Source organism: Chelonia mydas, chromosome 2 (assembly GCF_015237465.2).
Source record: "Chelonia mydas isolate rCheMyd1 chromosome 2, rCheMyd1.pri.v2, whole genome shotgun sequence".
Classification (NCBI taxonomy): domain Eukaryota; kingdom Metazoa; phylum Chordata; order Testudines; family Cheloniidae; genus Chelonia; species Chelonia mydas.
Window position 1 is genome coordinate 59,751,806 of NC_057850.1, and position 16,259 is coordinate 59,768,064.

At 45.2% G+C, this 16,259-nt stretch overlaps 3 non-coding genes across 3 annotated transcripts; all 3 read right to left on the reverse strand.

The window, feature by feature from the left end:
* Positions 1 to 9,122: 9,122 nt before the first annotated feature.
* Positions 9,123 to 9,212, reverse strand: TRNAY-GUA. The gene is given in 2 exon segments: positions 9,123 to 9,158; positions 9,176 to 9,212. It is a non-coding gene; the product is annotated as a tRNA-Tyr (tRNA).
* Positions 9,213 to 11,119: 1,907 nt separating this feature from the next.
* Positions 11,120 to 11,209, reverse strand: TRNAY-GUA. The gene is given in 2 exon segments: positions 11,120 to 11,155; positions 11,173 to 11,209. It is a non-coding gene; the product is annotated as a tRNA-Tyr (tRNA).
* Positions 11,210 to 11,920: 711 nt separating this feature from the next.
* On the reverse strand, positions 11,921 to 11,993 carry TRNAA-AGC. Its single transcript has one exon. It is a non-coding gene; the product is annotated as a tRNA-Ala (tRNA).
* Between the last annotated feature and the right edge of the window lie 4,266 nt (positions 11,994 to 16,259).

The following is a 16,259-nucleotide window of genomic DNA, read 5'->3' on the forward strand; positions in this document are numbered from 1 at the left end:
ACTTTTTACCCAACTACATTAAGACTATTTTATAATACATTGTTTTGACAATATACTGTAATACAAAATATTGTGTAGTCCATTATGAAATTCTAGCTAAGAGATTGTTGTTTTAGAAATAGCGCCCTACCAAATTCACAGTCCATTTTGGTCAATTTCAGTCATAGGATATTAAAAACTGTAAATTTCATAATTTCAGCTCTTTAAATCTGAAATTTCATGGTGTTGTAATTGTAGAGGTCTTGACCCAAAAAGGAATTGTGGGTGGGCCGCAAGGTTATTCTAGGGGAGGTTGCGGTGCTGCTACTCTTCTGTGCCGCTGTTGGCATCAGTGCTGCCTTCAGAGCTGGGTAGCTGGAGAGCAGTGGCTGCTGGCCAGGAGCCTAGCTCTGAAGGCAGAGCCACTGCCAGCAGCAGCACAGAAGTAAGGATGGCTTGGGTTTGCCACCCTTACTTCTGCACTACTGCTGGGAGGGTGCTGACTTCAGAGCTAGACGCCCGGCCAACAGCAGCCACTCTCCGGCCACCCAGCTCTGAAGGCAGCACGGAAGTGAGGGTGGCAATATCACAACCCCCTTAAAATAACCTTGTGACCCCCCCCTGCAACTTCCTTTTGGGTCAGGACCTCCAATTTGAGAAACGCTGGTTTCCCTCATATAATCTGTGTAATACAGGGTAAAAGCACACACAAGACCAGATTTCACAGGGGGAGGCCAGATTTCACTGTTTGTGACACATTTTTCATGGCCGTGAATTTGGTAGGGCCCTATTTATAAAACAATGTCTAGGCAGTATTTCATATTTTGAACAGCCACAATATTGCACAATAGGATAATAAACTCAAGTACAGTGCAGCCTCTTGCAAATAAACAACAGAGGTAGAACACAAAACTTGCAGTGATTCTGGGTAAGAATGTGGTATTTGAAGTCTGCAAAAGTAAGAGTTTCAGAAACTTGTATGTTGATGAGGTACAGATGTAGGAATCATGTACGTATAGGAATGAATTTATGTTGCTGACGTCTGCACTATATCTAAATATATAAATTGAATTGAAAATGGACTGTTCAGCTTTCAAATTTTCTTTCTGAATTCCTGGATTATTTTAGAGTTAAACTGCAAAGGCAACATTTGTGAGCAATGTGTATATGGTCTCTGGGGTAATTAGTTACATAAAGCAGCAGTACCACTATTATTAATTCTCAGATTTCATATTCATAGCAAAATACTTAAGGTTATGGACTTTAGCTCTGAAGTTCCACAATAATGGTTGTATCGACTACTCAGTATATTTACCCATCACTAATTTCTGAAGTGATTTAGACTGGCAATACTTTGTCAGTCAGTGATTGCAAACAGCATTTAGCGAAACTGAAAATATGCTTGCTTAGATATTCAGGATACAAAGGCCAGATTTTCAAAAGGACTCTTCAGCCAGCATCTTCCTTTTACACAACTAACTAAAGTAGCCAGATTTTCAAAGTCCACAGCTCTCTTTGACAGCAAAGAAAGCTGCTGCGTTCTAAGGATTTCTGAAAATCCTAGTCACTTAATTTGGGTGTCTATTAGAAGCAGAGTTCTTTTGAAAATCTATCCCCAGTTGGGCATACCGAGCATTCTGGAAAATTGATCCTTGTATATTTGCAATGTAAAAGTTACAAGAAATGTTCTGCTCCACAAAACTGTCTGCACCAACGTTAGCTTCTGATATGATTTGTTTATTTTGTTTGCCTAAATTAAATCCTAATCCTGCAACACTTGCTCATGCAAGTAATTATTTATGCAAGCAATTTCGTTGAATATTGATGTCAGTGGGTATTTTGTATGAGTAAGTAGTCCAGAATAAGGAGGGAATCTCTATTTAAAAGTTTTATTATCTCCATCCATTCTTTATTTTTTTATTTTATTTATTATTACAAAACCTCTTTCTGGTTATCAGAAGTTACCAAAGATACTTCCAAAGTAAAAAGAATGCATTTCTGTTAAGGAGATGTAAATGAATTATGTTGACATGTTAATCAGTGTTTAATCTACATGGTTCAAAAAGCTCTAGTGAACATAATAAATTAACAATGGTTAATATTTGTTCCTCTTCCTCCCCTTTGGCAAAGCTCATGTGACTTGTTCATTTTAGATTACCCTGTTAAAGTCAGGGTACATTTCTTTGTAGTTAAGTATATTATTTATTTGTAGGGCAATAGCACGCAAGCCCCAGTCAGAATTGGGGTCACACTGTGCTAAGATATATAGAAACTCAAAAATTGATTTATTGTTTATCTGAAATATAAATATACTACAAAAACAACTTGAAGCTACATCCATTTTGAGGGTACAAGTGCTTAAAAGAAGGAAATGGCTAAAATATGGTGTGATAAGTGATTGCATTTAGGATTTTTTTGTGCCAAGACTTATGGAATAACTGACATCAGGGAGTCTCCAGTTAGCTAGGCAATGTGCATATTTATTTTGGAGTTAACAGCAATTACACTAAACTATTTAATGACTTAAGAACATGATATTTTTCCTTAAGGACTCATTTTTTATTAACTACAGTGGTACTTTTCACAGCCTCGGAGTCATATCCATGAGGAAATGTATGCCATGAGAGTTAAGTTTTGACCCTCTTGTGAAATGTTAAGGGTGTGAAATATTTGCTGTGACATTTGGTTTGTTTTTTGTTACAAAAAATTGCTTAGTGGAAGCCTTTCTGAAAACCTAGATGTCTGGCAAGCTGTATGGTCCAGCAGCTAGGTTGTGGGACTAGGCCTTAAGAGCCCTGGGTTCTAGTCCGGACTTGTCCTAGGAATCAACTGGGTGACCTTGTGCAAGACATTTTTTGCGCCTGTTTTCTTGTCTGTAAAATAGAGATATGATCCTTACCTACTGAGAACTATAGATGAAAAGCGCTATATAAGCGCTATATAAGCGCTAAGTATTATCATTATTATTAGTGGATGTCATCTCAAATTTGTCAGACACTGCCATACTATCCAACAAGTATTGGTAATACTAATAACAAAGAACATTTACTCTTATTTTTTGCCTCAGTTTGTTTAGATCATCATGGATAGGAAATGCTTAAGCCCTTTGAGAGGATTATATATATTATTTTAGGAACTTGAATTTTTTACTGAAACTTGCATTCAATTCCTATGTAATTCATCTATCATTTCCTCTGTGAATTTCTCTGTTTATTTTAGACCCAGTTACCTTAGGGCTTGTGTATAACTGCAATGGCATGACTTTTATTAAAAAGGAAATTAATTTATATGCCTGCATCTGAGGACGCACAATCTTTAGTAATTACAACCATCTGAATTTTTTTCCCACTGTTGAAGACAATCTGCCTTCATTTGAGATTAACATTTGTGTCTGGAATAAAGCACATATTGTTTTGTTTTCTAAAGGAGATAGTTTGTTGTATGGTAGATGCTTGAAATTCGTGAGGAAAGCTGGGAGTATTGAAATGGCAGATATGTTTCAAAAGTGCAATGAATGTGTTAATTGTGTTGGTATTTTGAACCTCATGATGCACATTCCAAATTAGCAGTACTTTATACCATACTACCATGGGACATCTTAATTTTCAACTCTTAAAAATATTGTTATTGCAACCAGCTAAGGCTGCACAATTGCAGCACTTAAAGTACTAGAATTATCTATGTAAAATATCAGCTAGCCTTAATTGATAAATGCATTTGAAAAAGTCTGATTTACGTTTATAGAAAAATCTATCTTAAAAAAATCATTATTCATGTAAGTGTATATAACTTCCCTCTCTGTGGGAAGCATTTTAACAATTTTCTCAGATAATATGTACACTCACACACAAACATAGTGTTGGCAAAATAATCTTGCAGTACCCATACATGTTGTTATGGTAGCTGAGTGACAGCTGTGTGTAATATTTTAACATTTTTCTTTTCTTGGTTTACATATGTCAAACTGTTAAAATGTCGTAGTGGAAAATAAAAGAAGAATTAGAAAAGTTAGAAATACCTGCATTGTTTCTCTCGCACTCTGTATTTCTTAAGTCATATAACACTGGTGAAAATTTAAATATATTTTTTATGATAAAACTCTTTCTTTACCCAATTTTAACCTCAGCTCGGTTATTATAGGAACTTCTGATCATGCTCACTATAGTGACGGTTGCAAAATAGCTTCCATTCTAATCTTCTGTTTTCTCTTTCTCACAAGTTTCTAAAATATTTATTTTCTGAGGTAAAATTTTCCAGGATTGATCTTTTCTTGGAGGTGAACTTTTATCCTTTGTTTTGAATGTTTCACAGCACGGATAGCCTTTCTTTTTTCCCCCTTACCTCTCTTGCTCACACACACACACACAATGGGAATTCACTAAATTTGCATCCCCACCACCCAGAGGGGACAGTACTGGTCCTTAAATCCCAATCCTGCAGTTGATAAGGTGTGGGTGGACTGCTGCTCCTATCTAGAGTCAAAGGGGCTCTGTGTGGAAGGAGTAGTCTACTAGCATGCAGTTAATTGCAGGATCAGAGGCAGCTGATAAAAATGTACTGAAATATATGTACCTAGATAGGGATGAGTGTGGAATGTAAAATACTTGCATGCTAGCTAAGGGCTGTGTATAAAGAATAGCTATTCCGCTTTAAATTCACACCGTGCCTCATTCCAGAATAAATGTAATGTGTAGACAAGCCTTTAATAATTTGGGAGAAGATCTGTCTAATAAAAATGCCATATTTGACTAATTCTAGTTCTATTTTTAAAATATACAAGCATAGTAAAATGTCTGAGGTATATCTCTCTACATAGGTTTAATTAATATGGTATGTCATCTGGCCTATATTGTTTTGGGAACATTCCACTGCCCTCCAAATATATATTGTGACAAAGTTCCTCCTCTACCTTGGTGGGTCTTGCGCTTATTGGCGGATTTGCTCGCCTTGGAGCTTCACGGCAGCCCTCAGTTTGGCTGTTTTCGTGAACCCACAGTCCAGGTCAACTCCTCCTGTGTCTGACCAGAAGTTGGGAGGTTTGGGGGGAACCCGGGCCCACCCTCCACTCCGGGTTCCAGCCCAGGGCCCTGTGGAATGCAGCTATCTAGAGTGCCTCCTGGAACAGCTGTGGGACAGCTACAACTCCCTGGGCTACTTCCCCATGGTCTCCTCCCAACACCTTCTTTATCCTCACCATAGGACCTTCCTCCTGGTGTCTGATAATGCTTGTACTCCTCAGTCCTCCAACAGTATGGGTTCTTGCTCCCAGCTCCTTGCCATCACACACTGAAGTGAGCTCCTTTTTAAACCCAGGTGCCCTGATTAGCCTGCCTTAATTGATTCTAGCAGCTTCTTGATTGGCTGCAGGTGTTCGAATCAGCCTGTCTTAATTGTCTCCAGAAGGTTACTGATTGTTCTGGAACCTTCCCTGTTACCTTACCCAGGGGAAAGGGACCTACTTAACCTGGGGCTAATATATCTGCCTTCTATCACTCTCCTGTAGCCACCCAGCACGACCCTGTCACAATATGAATAAAATTTAAATCTATAATTCATTTTCAGTGATAAAAATTAAATCAATCTGTCATATGTGTTTTTAAACTGGATTAAATGAAGTAACTACAATGCTGGTCCTATTTTACATAGATGTCTCACTCTCCAGGAGAAATAGGAAAGCATGTGTATTGTTTAATGATCAGGAAAATTTTTAAATGTTACAGAATAAAAAGTTTGAAAACTGATCTTTAAAAAGTTTAACCACATTTTCCTTCTAGCTTTTTAAAATATTTAAGCTTCACTTCATAACGTCCCTCTTTGTGGGAAGTGTTTTAACAATTTTCTCAAAAAAATCTAGATTCTTATCAGTTATGTAACAATTATAGTTGGGATGTTTTTAAAATACATCTGTTCAGTTCAGAAATGAAATCATGCAAAATGTATCCTCGTGTTTATAAAAGAGAGATTTTCAAGGTGTTTAATGTACTTAGAAAATGACTTTCAGTTAAAAGATACAGGCTAGAACTGTAAGAAATCCAGCCCTTGATGTTTTTAAACTATATTTCCAAATGATTTCTTGAAGACAAGGACTTCATATACTCTGCCAAATTTCTGCTACACTGGAGAGTACGCAGATGACTGTTTAATGCTCTGTGCCACCAGACAAGAATCTTATTTTAAATCTTAATGAACAAATATTTTCTCTTAAACCTCTCAGCTATTTTTAAAAAATTAGATTAGTAACAGACAGCTTTAGACACCTGCAAAACCTGTAGCCATAAGGGGGGCAAGCTAAATACAAAATTAACTTTCATAATATTTTTTGAAAAAGAAAATTTTCCCAGAACAGGCACCTCCAGGGCACACTCAGTTTGGATTCCACACTAAATTGCAGGAATAAGGTCATCTTGTGGTATAGTCTTGGTCACTTGCAAGGCGGATACAGGAAATTCCAGGTTTGAAGGATGGGAAGGTTTTAGGCTTTGCTCCCACTTCTAACAAATGTTAAAAGGCAAGGCCTACACATTCAGTAAATATAGGTGCAGTTATATACTTAAAAGAAAAACTAGGTCCTAAGCCTGCTCCCATTGAAAATGAGTTTTGCCATTGACTTCAATGGAAAGAAGTTTGGGCCTTTAGGGGGAAAAAAAAACCACTTTTCTGTTAAAATCTTCCAGGATACTGAGAGAAAGTTACAATGAAGACAATTCCTACAGCTGGAAGAGACCCTGCTCCCAAAATGACATGCTTTTAGTCCCCAGTCTAGCAAAACAGCTAAGCACCTATGCAGGGGTGGCAGGTTTGTAGAAATGTTGGTGGTGCCCAGAACCCACCCAGTCCCCAAACTCTGCCCCCCACCTGCCTAAGGCTCTGGGAGGGAGTTTGGGTGCAGGGAGTAGGTCTGGGGTGCAGGCCCTCGGCTAGGGATTAGGGTGCAGGAGGGGTGCAGGGTGCAGGCTCTGGGAGGGAGTTTGGGTGCTGGGTGCAAGCTCCGGTCTGGGGCAGGGGGTGGGGGTGCAGGAGGGGATGAGGGGTGCAGGCTCTGAGACAGAGTTTGGGTGTAGGCTTTGGGCTGGGGCAAGGGGGTGAGGGGTGCAGGCTCTGGGACGGCATTTGGGTGCAAGCTCTGGCCTGGGGGTGGGGGTGTATTCAAGCCTAAGTTAAGACTGGGAGTAGTTGAGTCATTATACTATGTAAAACTATTTCCCCTTGTTTATTCTCCACCACCCCCCACCCACACTGTTCCTCAGACGTTCTTGTTAACTCCTGGAAATGTGCTGGAAATGGCCCACCTTGATTATCACTTCAAAAGGTTTTCTTTCCCCCCACCCCACTCTCCTGCTGGTAATAGCTCATCTTAAGTGATCACGCTCCTTACAATGTGTATTTTTCCATGGTCTGTGTGTATATAAATCTCCTCACTGTTTTTTCCACTTTATGCATCCGATGAAGTGAGCTGTAGCTCACGAAAGCTTATGCTCAAATAAATTGGTTAGTCTCCAAGGTGCCACAAGTACTCCTTTTCTTTTTGCGAATACAGACTAACACGGCTGCTACTCTGATACTCACACAGAGAGAGACTCAAAGCGATACTTTGTAACAACAGAAACAGCACACAGAGACTCCCCGCCCTTTTGTTGTATTTATCTCGCTTTGTTAACAATTGTGATTAAAATAGAGATAGAGGAAGTGTGTGGCTGGATGCTTGGTGTGGATAATAACTGAATGATCAGGGAAGTGCCAGCCTAAGAATCCAGTGTTGATCGGCCGAAGAAGGCATCAAGTAGAAACAAGCAGAGGACCCCCAGAGGGCAGACTGGAATCCACCCAACAGCCTCAAGGATGGGAGAACCGAAGAGCAAGATAACATCTGGCATCATGGAGCCGTCAGGAAGGTGCCATCTGCTGATTGCTTCAGCAACAGCATGATGAAGCAATTCCCACAGACTGGTATAGGAATAAATTCCTCTAAAAATGGACTCTAGAAACTGAGAACTTTGGGGTCTGATTCTGCAAACCAACTTCCAGGAGCATCAGATTAGCATCTGACAAGGCCCTATTCCCTCCTCGTGTCCAGGCCACCTGGCCAATAGCTTGGCAAGAACAACTCTAAGCCCAGTAACTATGATAACAACCTTGCAGAACCTGTGTGTCTGTATGAATGAACGTGTGAATAAATATGAAATTGAATGGAATGTTATAGCTATAACTAATTGCTTACTATGATAGTTTCTGCATTCACAATAAATGTGGCATTTTGCCTTTTCCCCTTTAATAAGATCCTGCTGGTTTTTATTAAGAGAGAGGGATCTCCTGTTTGCTTAATAACTCCTGCCTCCATGAGACGCAGTAGCTATGTCGGTGGGAGATGATCGGGTGTGTGGTCAACTCACACGCCTCAGTAACATAAATTATACCGAAGTAACCAGTGTTGTAGAAAAGGTTTCTGGATATTTTCCTGAGCTGAAGAAGAGCTCAATGAAAGATCTTCTCTCTTTCACCAATAAAAGCTTCTCAGTTTGTCAAATAAAAGACACAACCTAGTCTCTCGAAGAAACTGTGTAGTGCTATTCACTTACATGGGATTACTCACATACTCAAGTGCTTAACTGGAAACTCATCAAGATACTAAGGGATCCTTGCTCTTTCACTGAAAAATTCACCAGAGGAAAAGACCTTTAAGAAATATAAGCTCTTTCAACAGGGAACCCTTGACCTTAAAGGCCAAACGAATCTCAGCGACTAAAGAGCCTTTCCACCCTTCTTTCCCTCCTCCCTGCCAGCAGAAACTAAATTGCCGTGGCACTTCTGCCCTATGCAAAAAAAACCCGGAGAGACAGCTACAGCCAGTCTCTTTTATGACAAAGGCGCCCCGCTACCAAGGTGATAAATGGCACTTCTGAAGCCTGAGATCCATAGCTAGATGTCTACGCTGTGAGTGCGGGAGGGCGAAGAAAAAGGAACTCAGCCTATAAAGGCGTAAACTGTGGCCTAGGTACTTGGAAGCAGGTGTGGTAGGTGAAAGTAGTGGCAAGTGGTGCTTTAAATGCAGCCGACCTCCAGAGGCCAGTCTCGCACGAATGCAGTAAAACGTGGCAGTGGCCAGAGCGGGAGCTCTAAAGAAGAGCGTGGAACCAAAAGCTCACTCCTTCGAGCCGGAGTCGAACCAGCGACCTAAGGATTCCCAGGGGTATTAAGCCTACAGTCCTCCGCTCTACCAGCTGAGCTATCGAAGGAAGACAGGTGCAAAGGGCCCTGAGTGACTCAAGGTGCCAGGCAGAAGTGCCACTGGCACTAACTGATAATTATAGGCTTGCCTCTGCCCAGCCCTTGAAAAGAATAAGCGACACACACCTATCCCTTCATCCTCCCGGCTGCCGGGTCGCCGCCTACTCTACCCTCAATTCACCCCACGGCAAGGCCGCACACATATAGCGCTCAAAGGCTCCCTAACAGGCATGGCACGAAGACCGGAACGCCAGGGGGCGCAACGCTAGCATCCTACCACAGGGGACCCGGGATTGTCTCAAGCACGCGCAGCACAATGTTGGGACCCCAGCCCTGACTCCCACCCAAAACAGGGACGGTGGTGCAATGGAAAACATGTTCGCAGCCTCCTGCCTGGCTTGAAAGGGGCCTTTTAAACCACAACATTTTCTCCGTCCATTCCCCTTCCCCTTCGTCAGTAATTGACACATTCCCGCTCGTACCCTTTCACACCCGACTCCGCCTCCCGCGCCTACCTCAGGAAAAACAAACACAAAGAGACTGGCAAAAGGAAAGAACTGAGAGACACACTCTCCTGAAAGAGACGCTGCCCCTTTTGCTGCCTCAGGACAAAAGCTTACCGCAACGCTCCTTTCTGCGCAGACATAAACCCTGTGATGTGGGTGCAAGCGGGTGGGGATGGAAAAAAGAGAAAGATGGGAGAGGAAGTGCAGTAGCAGCCACCGCCGCCTGGAGAATGCGGGCATTGATCCTGCTACCTCTCGCATGCTAAGCGAGCGCTCTACCGTTTGAGCTAATTCCCCATACTCTCACAAGGAGACCCCGCCCCCTCCGCCACGCATTGTCAACTCAGCGCACACCCCATCCAGGGATCTCTTCACACCGCAAAACAAACTACCTTTATGCTTGCACACCACCTTGGAAAGGACCTCCACCCAACAAGGACACGTGACATAGCAAAGCACGCTGCTCCCCTTTCTTGCCTTTCAACAAAACAGACCTTTCCAGAGACCATCAGAGAAACTCACACACGCCCAGGCCTTGCCCTCCCACACATACCGAACGCCTCTGTTCATGACAAGAAGAAGTGCAAAAACTGCAAAGTAAAGGCGACGAGTTGCCTCCCTGCGCGCCTATTCACTGCACAGGCCAAGGACAGCAAAGCTTCAGATTACCTACGGATAGCCCGGCAGCTCCTTGCCAGATATTCCGCCAGATCGGACTTCTAGCAATTCTCCGCCAGAAGCCTTTGCAATCGCGGTTGCCCAAAGACATCCCAGCTCGACAAATGTCATGGAGAAAAGCCCAAAACGGAAAAAAATGGGACCGCTCCCTCACACTACTCCATAAACTGAGCTCCATGACGCCGAGGAAAGACGGACAAAGAGAGAAAAAACCACTGAAAGGCACACATTGCTACAACATTGAGCATAATAGCCCGCCGTCAGCTGCGCACACAATAGGTTGAGCCTGAAGGACAAGGGACTCTCAGGAACTAAAGGGCCTTTCCTTTTCCCCCTACGTTCCTCTCCTCCCGGCCACCAGAAACGACGTCCCTGCGGCACCTCTGCCCCAGGCAAAACACCCCGAAGACAGCTTGGGGACACAGCTACGGCCGGTCTCTTTTATGACAAAGGCGCCCCGCTACCAGGGTGATAAATGGCACTTCTGAAGCCTGAGATCCATAGCTAGATGTCTACGCTGTGAGTGCGGGAGGGCGAAGAAAAAGGAACTCAGCCTATAAAGGCGTAAACTGTGGCCTAGGTACTTGGAAGCAGGTGTGGTAGGTGAAAGTAGTGGCAAGTGGTGCTTTAAATGCAGCCGACCTCCAGAGGCCAGTCTCGCACGAATGCAGTAAAACGTGGCAGTGGCCAGAGCGGGAGCTCTAAAGAAGAGCGTGGAACCAAAAGCTCACTCCTTCGAGCCAGAGTCGAACCAGCGACCTAAGGATTCCCAGGGGTATTAAGCCTACAGTCCTCCGCTCTACCAGCTGAGCTATCGAAGGAAGACAGGTGCAAAGGGCCCTGAGTGACTCAAGGTGTCAGGCAGAAGTGCCACTGGCACTAACTGATAATTATAGGCTTGCCTCTGCCCAGCCCTTGAAAAGAATAAGCGACACACACCTATCCCTTCATCCTCCCGGCTGCCGGGTCGCCGCCTACTCTACCCTCAATTCACCCCACGGCAAGGCCGCACACATATAGCGCTCAAAGGCTCCCTAACAGGCATGGCACGAAGACCGGAACGCCAGGGGGCGCAACGCTAGCATCCTACCACAGGGGACCCGGGATTGTCTCAAGCACGCGCAGCACAATGTTGGGACCCCAGCCCTGACTCCCACCCAGAACAGGGACGGTGGTGCAATGGAAAACATGTTCGCAGCCTCCTGCCTGGCTTGAAAGGGGCCTTTTAAACCACAACATTTTCTCCGTCCATTCCCCTTCCCCTTCATCAATAATTGACACATTCCCGCTCGTACCCTTTCACACCCTGCGCCTACCTCAGGAAAAACAAATACAAAGGGACTGGCAAAAGGAAAGAACTGAGACACACACTCTCCTGAAAGAGACGCTGCCCCTTTTGCTGCCTCAGGACAAAAGGCTTACCGCAACGCTCCTTTCTGCGCAGACATAAACCCTGTGATGTGGGTGCAAGCGGGTGGGGATGGAAAAAAGAGAAAGATGGGAGAGGAAGTGCAGTAGCAGCCACCGCCACCTGGAGAATGCGGGCATTGATCCCGCTACCTCTCGCATGCTAAGCGAGCGCTCTACCGTTTGAGCTAATTCCCCATACTCTCACAAGGAGACCCCGCCCCCTCCGCCACGCACTGTCAACTCAGCGCACACCCCATCCAGGGATCTCTTCACACCGCAAAACAAACTACTTTTATGCTTGCACACCATCTTGGAAAGGACCTCCACCCAACAAGGACATGTGACATAGCAAAGCATGCTGCTCCCCTTTCTTGCCTTTCAACAAAACAGACCTTTCCAGAGACCATCAGAGAAACTCACACACGCCCAGGCCTTGCCCTCCCACACATACCGAACGCCTCTGTTCATGACAAGAAGAAGAGCAAAAACTGCAAAGTAAAGGCGACGAGTTGCCTCCCTGCGCGCCTATTCGCTGCACAGGCCAAGGACAGCAAAGCTTCAGATTACCTACGGATAGCCCGGCAGCTCCTTGCCAGATATTCCGCCAGATCGGACTTCTAGCAATTCTCCGCCAGAAGCCTTTGCAATCGCGGTTGCCCAAAGACATCCCAGCTCGACAAATGTCATGGAGAAAAACCCAAAACGGAAAAAAATGGGACCACTCCCTCACACTACTCCATAAACTGAGCTCTATGACGCTGAGGAAAGATGGACAAAGAGAGAAAAAACCACTGAAAGGCACACATTGCTACAACATTGAGCATAATAGCCCGCCGTCAGCTGCGCACACAATAGGTTGAGCCTGAAGGACAAGGGACTCTCAGGAACTAAAGGGCCTTTCCTTTTCCCCCTACGTTCCTCTCCTCCCCGCCACCAGAAACGACGTCCCCGCAGCACCTCTGCCCCAGGCAAAACACCCTGAAGACAGCTTGGGGACACAGCTACGGCCGGTCTCTTTTATGACAAAGGCGCTCCGCTACCAGGGTGATAAATGGCACTTCTGAAGCCTGAGATCCATAGCTAGATGTCTACGCTGTGAGTGCGGGAGGGCGAAGAAAAAGGAACTCAGCCTATAAAGGCGTAAACTGTGGCCTAGGTACTTGGAAGCAGGTGTGGTAGGTGAAAGTAGTGGCAAGTGGTGCTTTAAATGCATGCTTGCACACCACCTTGGAAAGGACCTCCATCGAACACGGACATGTGACATAGCAAAGAACGCTGCTCCCCTTTCTTGCCTTTCAACAAAATAGAAAAAAGATGGACAAAGTGAGAGGAAACCATTGAAACGCACGCATCTCTACAATGTGCAGTGTAATCGCCCATCGTCAGCAGCACACACAATAGGTTGAACCGAAGATGTCCTACGTCAGGTGCGCATGCGCCTCTCAAGGCCTTGATCGGAGATTTTTAGTTTGTGTTTGTTTGACCCCTTCAAATGCCCTATGCCGCCGCGTGCTGGATACCGAGTCTACATAGGGCTGCAAAGGTGAACCACACCATTCCTTTTCCATCTTCTCAGCCAGAGACAGAGCTGTAGAATGTCCACCTTCAGCTTTTCTTATATTTCTGTCGCGGTTAATACAGTTTTTATAGTTGGTTGTTAGTAGAATTACAGTTAGTTAGATAAGTAGTGAAAGGATCATTTAACTCCTCTCGTTACCAGTGGGGATAGTTATGTTTTTTCTTGTCAGGGCATGCCTGTCTTGCCAGGTTTCAAATGTTGCCTCTCCTGCCAAGAGGCCTTACCTGTAAGCGACGGCATTCTAAGTGTGTCCATTGCTTGGAAGAGTTCTCGTTTTCCAGATGTTCAACTTCTGCCTGGCTCTCTGATAGTGTAAGAATTCTTCTCCTCCATTTTGTGCCCCTGTCTTGTCTCTCTGGAACAGGCATGAGTCATTTTACCAGAGAAAAACTGCACGACATTTACCCTTGAATGTTGTAAGACACATGACCAGAGCTGAGAGTAAAATGAGGTCTGGCCATGAAGTATCTCTGGGCCGAGCATGCCCAATAGTAAAAATTACATAAAATGAGGTATTGTCACGAAGTAAATGTCCTGGAGCATGAGTAGTAAGGTCAGATGAGGTAATCTTGGTTCTAAAGCAAAAACAGTTCAAGGAAGCATGTGCAGAATGAGATAATGTATGACAATGAGCATGTGCAGTACAAAAAGTAAAAAGGTGACAGACAAGTTCAAACAGCCTCAGCCTTAACTGGCTTTGGCCAGCTCAGGGCTGTTTCCATTGGTTATCAAAAATGAGGTAATATTTGGTAGTGAGTATTGTCAGTATGAAAGGTGAAAGGTTAGCTAAGTAGATGAATCAAGCTTGCTCAATAGAGGTCTGATGGCCAATTGAACAGTGTATAAATTAGTAAGTTATACTCCTGGGGGAATTTTCCACCACTGTGCACACGCCTAATTTATGTGCAGCGCATATTTTTATTTTTTTCCACAGAAAATAACTTATGCTGGAAAGTGCTGAAGTTCTGCCTTTTGCCCACTGTGGAGGGTGCTGTGGTGCTAGAACAGAGCAGCTGCTCCCAGCCAGCCCCAGCTACCGTAGGAAAGAGAAAGAGCTTGGAGCACCGCCTTCACAGCGCCTGTTGGGCCAGGTCATGAGACAGATAGTATGGGGCACATGGGGCTGCTGGGGATCACAGACAGGGGTTCATAAGCGCTAGTGGGGGAGGACAGACTGGAGCAAGGGTTGAATTGGAGTGGACATGCAGGGCCACAGGGGGGAAGAGTCTGATTGGGGGGCACAGAGACACATGGGGACAGGGGGAGGCAGTGTCTGAGTGAGGATGGAGGGACACGTGGATGGGGAGGTGCAAGGACACATGAGGACAAGGGCAGATATGCCTTACTGAACTGGAGAGGCTAGGGGTCAGCCACAGTCTGCATGGGGGAAGCTCCCTAATAGCAGTGCCAGATTAACGCATAAACTAACTAAGCTACGGTTTAGGGCAGGGGAGGGCAAACTATGGCCCAACCCTCTTTCAATCTGGCCCATGGGATTGCCAGCCCGGTGGTGCAGCGGGGCTAAGGCAGGCTCCCTGGCTGCCCTGGCCCCACACTGCTCCCGGAAGGGGCTGGCACCACATCCCTGCAGCCCATGGCGGTGGGGGCAGAGGGCTCCATGCACTGCCCTTGCCTGCAGGAACCGCCCCCTCCAGCTCCCACTGGCCGGGAACGGGGAACCATGGGCAATGGGAGCTTTGGGGGTGGTACACACAGGCCTGCCCCACCCCAGTCCCAGGAGCCACTGCCGGACATGCTGGTCACTTCTGGAAGCGGTGCGGGGCCAGGGAGCCTGCCTTAGACCTGCTGCATGCCACTACCACCCTGGAACCGCTCGAGGAATGCAGCACTGGGCTAGAGCCTGCACTCTGAATCCCTCCTGCACCCAGCACCCCAGCCCTGAGCCCCCTAACCCCTTGCCTTGAACCTCCTGCCGCACCCCAACCCTCTGCCTAGCCCCCTCCTGCACCCCAACCCCTTGCCCTGAGCCTGCTGCTCTGAGCCCCCCCCACACTCCGCACCCCTTCTGCACCCCAACCCCATGCCCTGAGCCCCCTTCCACACCCTGCCACACCCCGCACTCCTTCCTGCACCCCAACCCCCTGCCCCAGCCCTACATTCATGGCCCTGCATACAATTTCCCCACCCAGATGTGGCTCTCAGGCCAAAAAGTTTGCCCACCCTGGCTTAGGGCCTCACAATATGAGGGGTCTCTAAAAAAGAAAAAACTGACTCCATTTCAGATTTTATCAAAATCGGTTGATAAAGGAAATATGGGAAAAAGAAGATTCTCTCTAAATTACAGACATTTTTGTTGAAATATGACAAAAATATACACATCTGGCTACACAAATACCCTTACCCTTCACTAATTGTTCATTATTGACAGGTGTGAAGCCAGGGCTGAGAAAAAACGATAATTGCACTTGTAAAAATAGTATTTCTATGAGTAAGTCTGCTATCAGTTTCCTAAAGCAGCGTTTTGTTGGCCAGCTGCTACTGGTAAAATTCTGACCATGCCTTCATAACTTATTTAAATAAATAAATCTCCCAGCTGATAAAACTGGGAAAAATGTGAGGTCCGAGATGGCAGTGTCATTAAGCAATCCTGCCAAGCTCATACTCCTATGGGACTCGTCCTGGGAGTGACGTCATGTATCGTTTTCTTAGGTGTTAGTGTGTTCTTTCTTCTTTCGAGCTGTACATATGTACAATTGTGTATTTTAGTGGGCACGCCACTTTCTGCTTCATGCGCTATCCATGCTTCACATGACTGAGTTTGCAGGTGATCATTCTAGGGACTTGCGTCAAGTGGATCTTGAGGAGGATAAATTTGTGTTGGCTTCCCTCCCTGAGTTTCGGGAACCTTCACAATAAATATC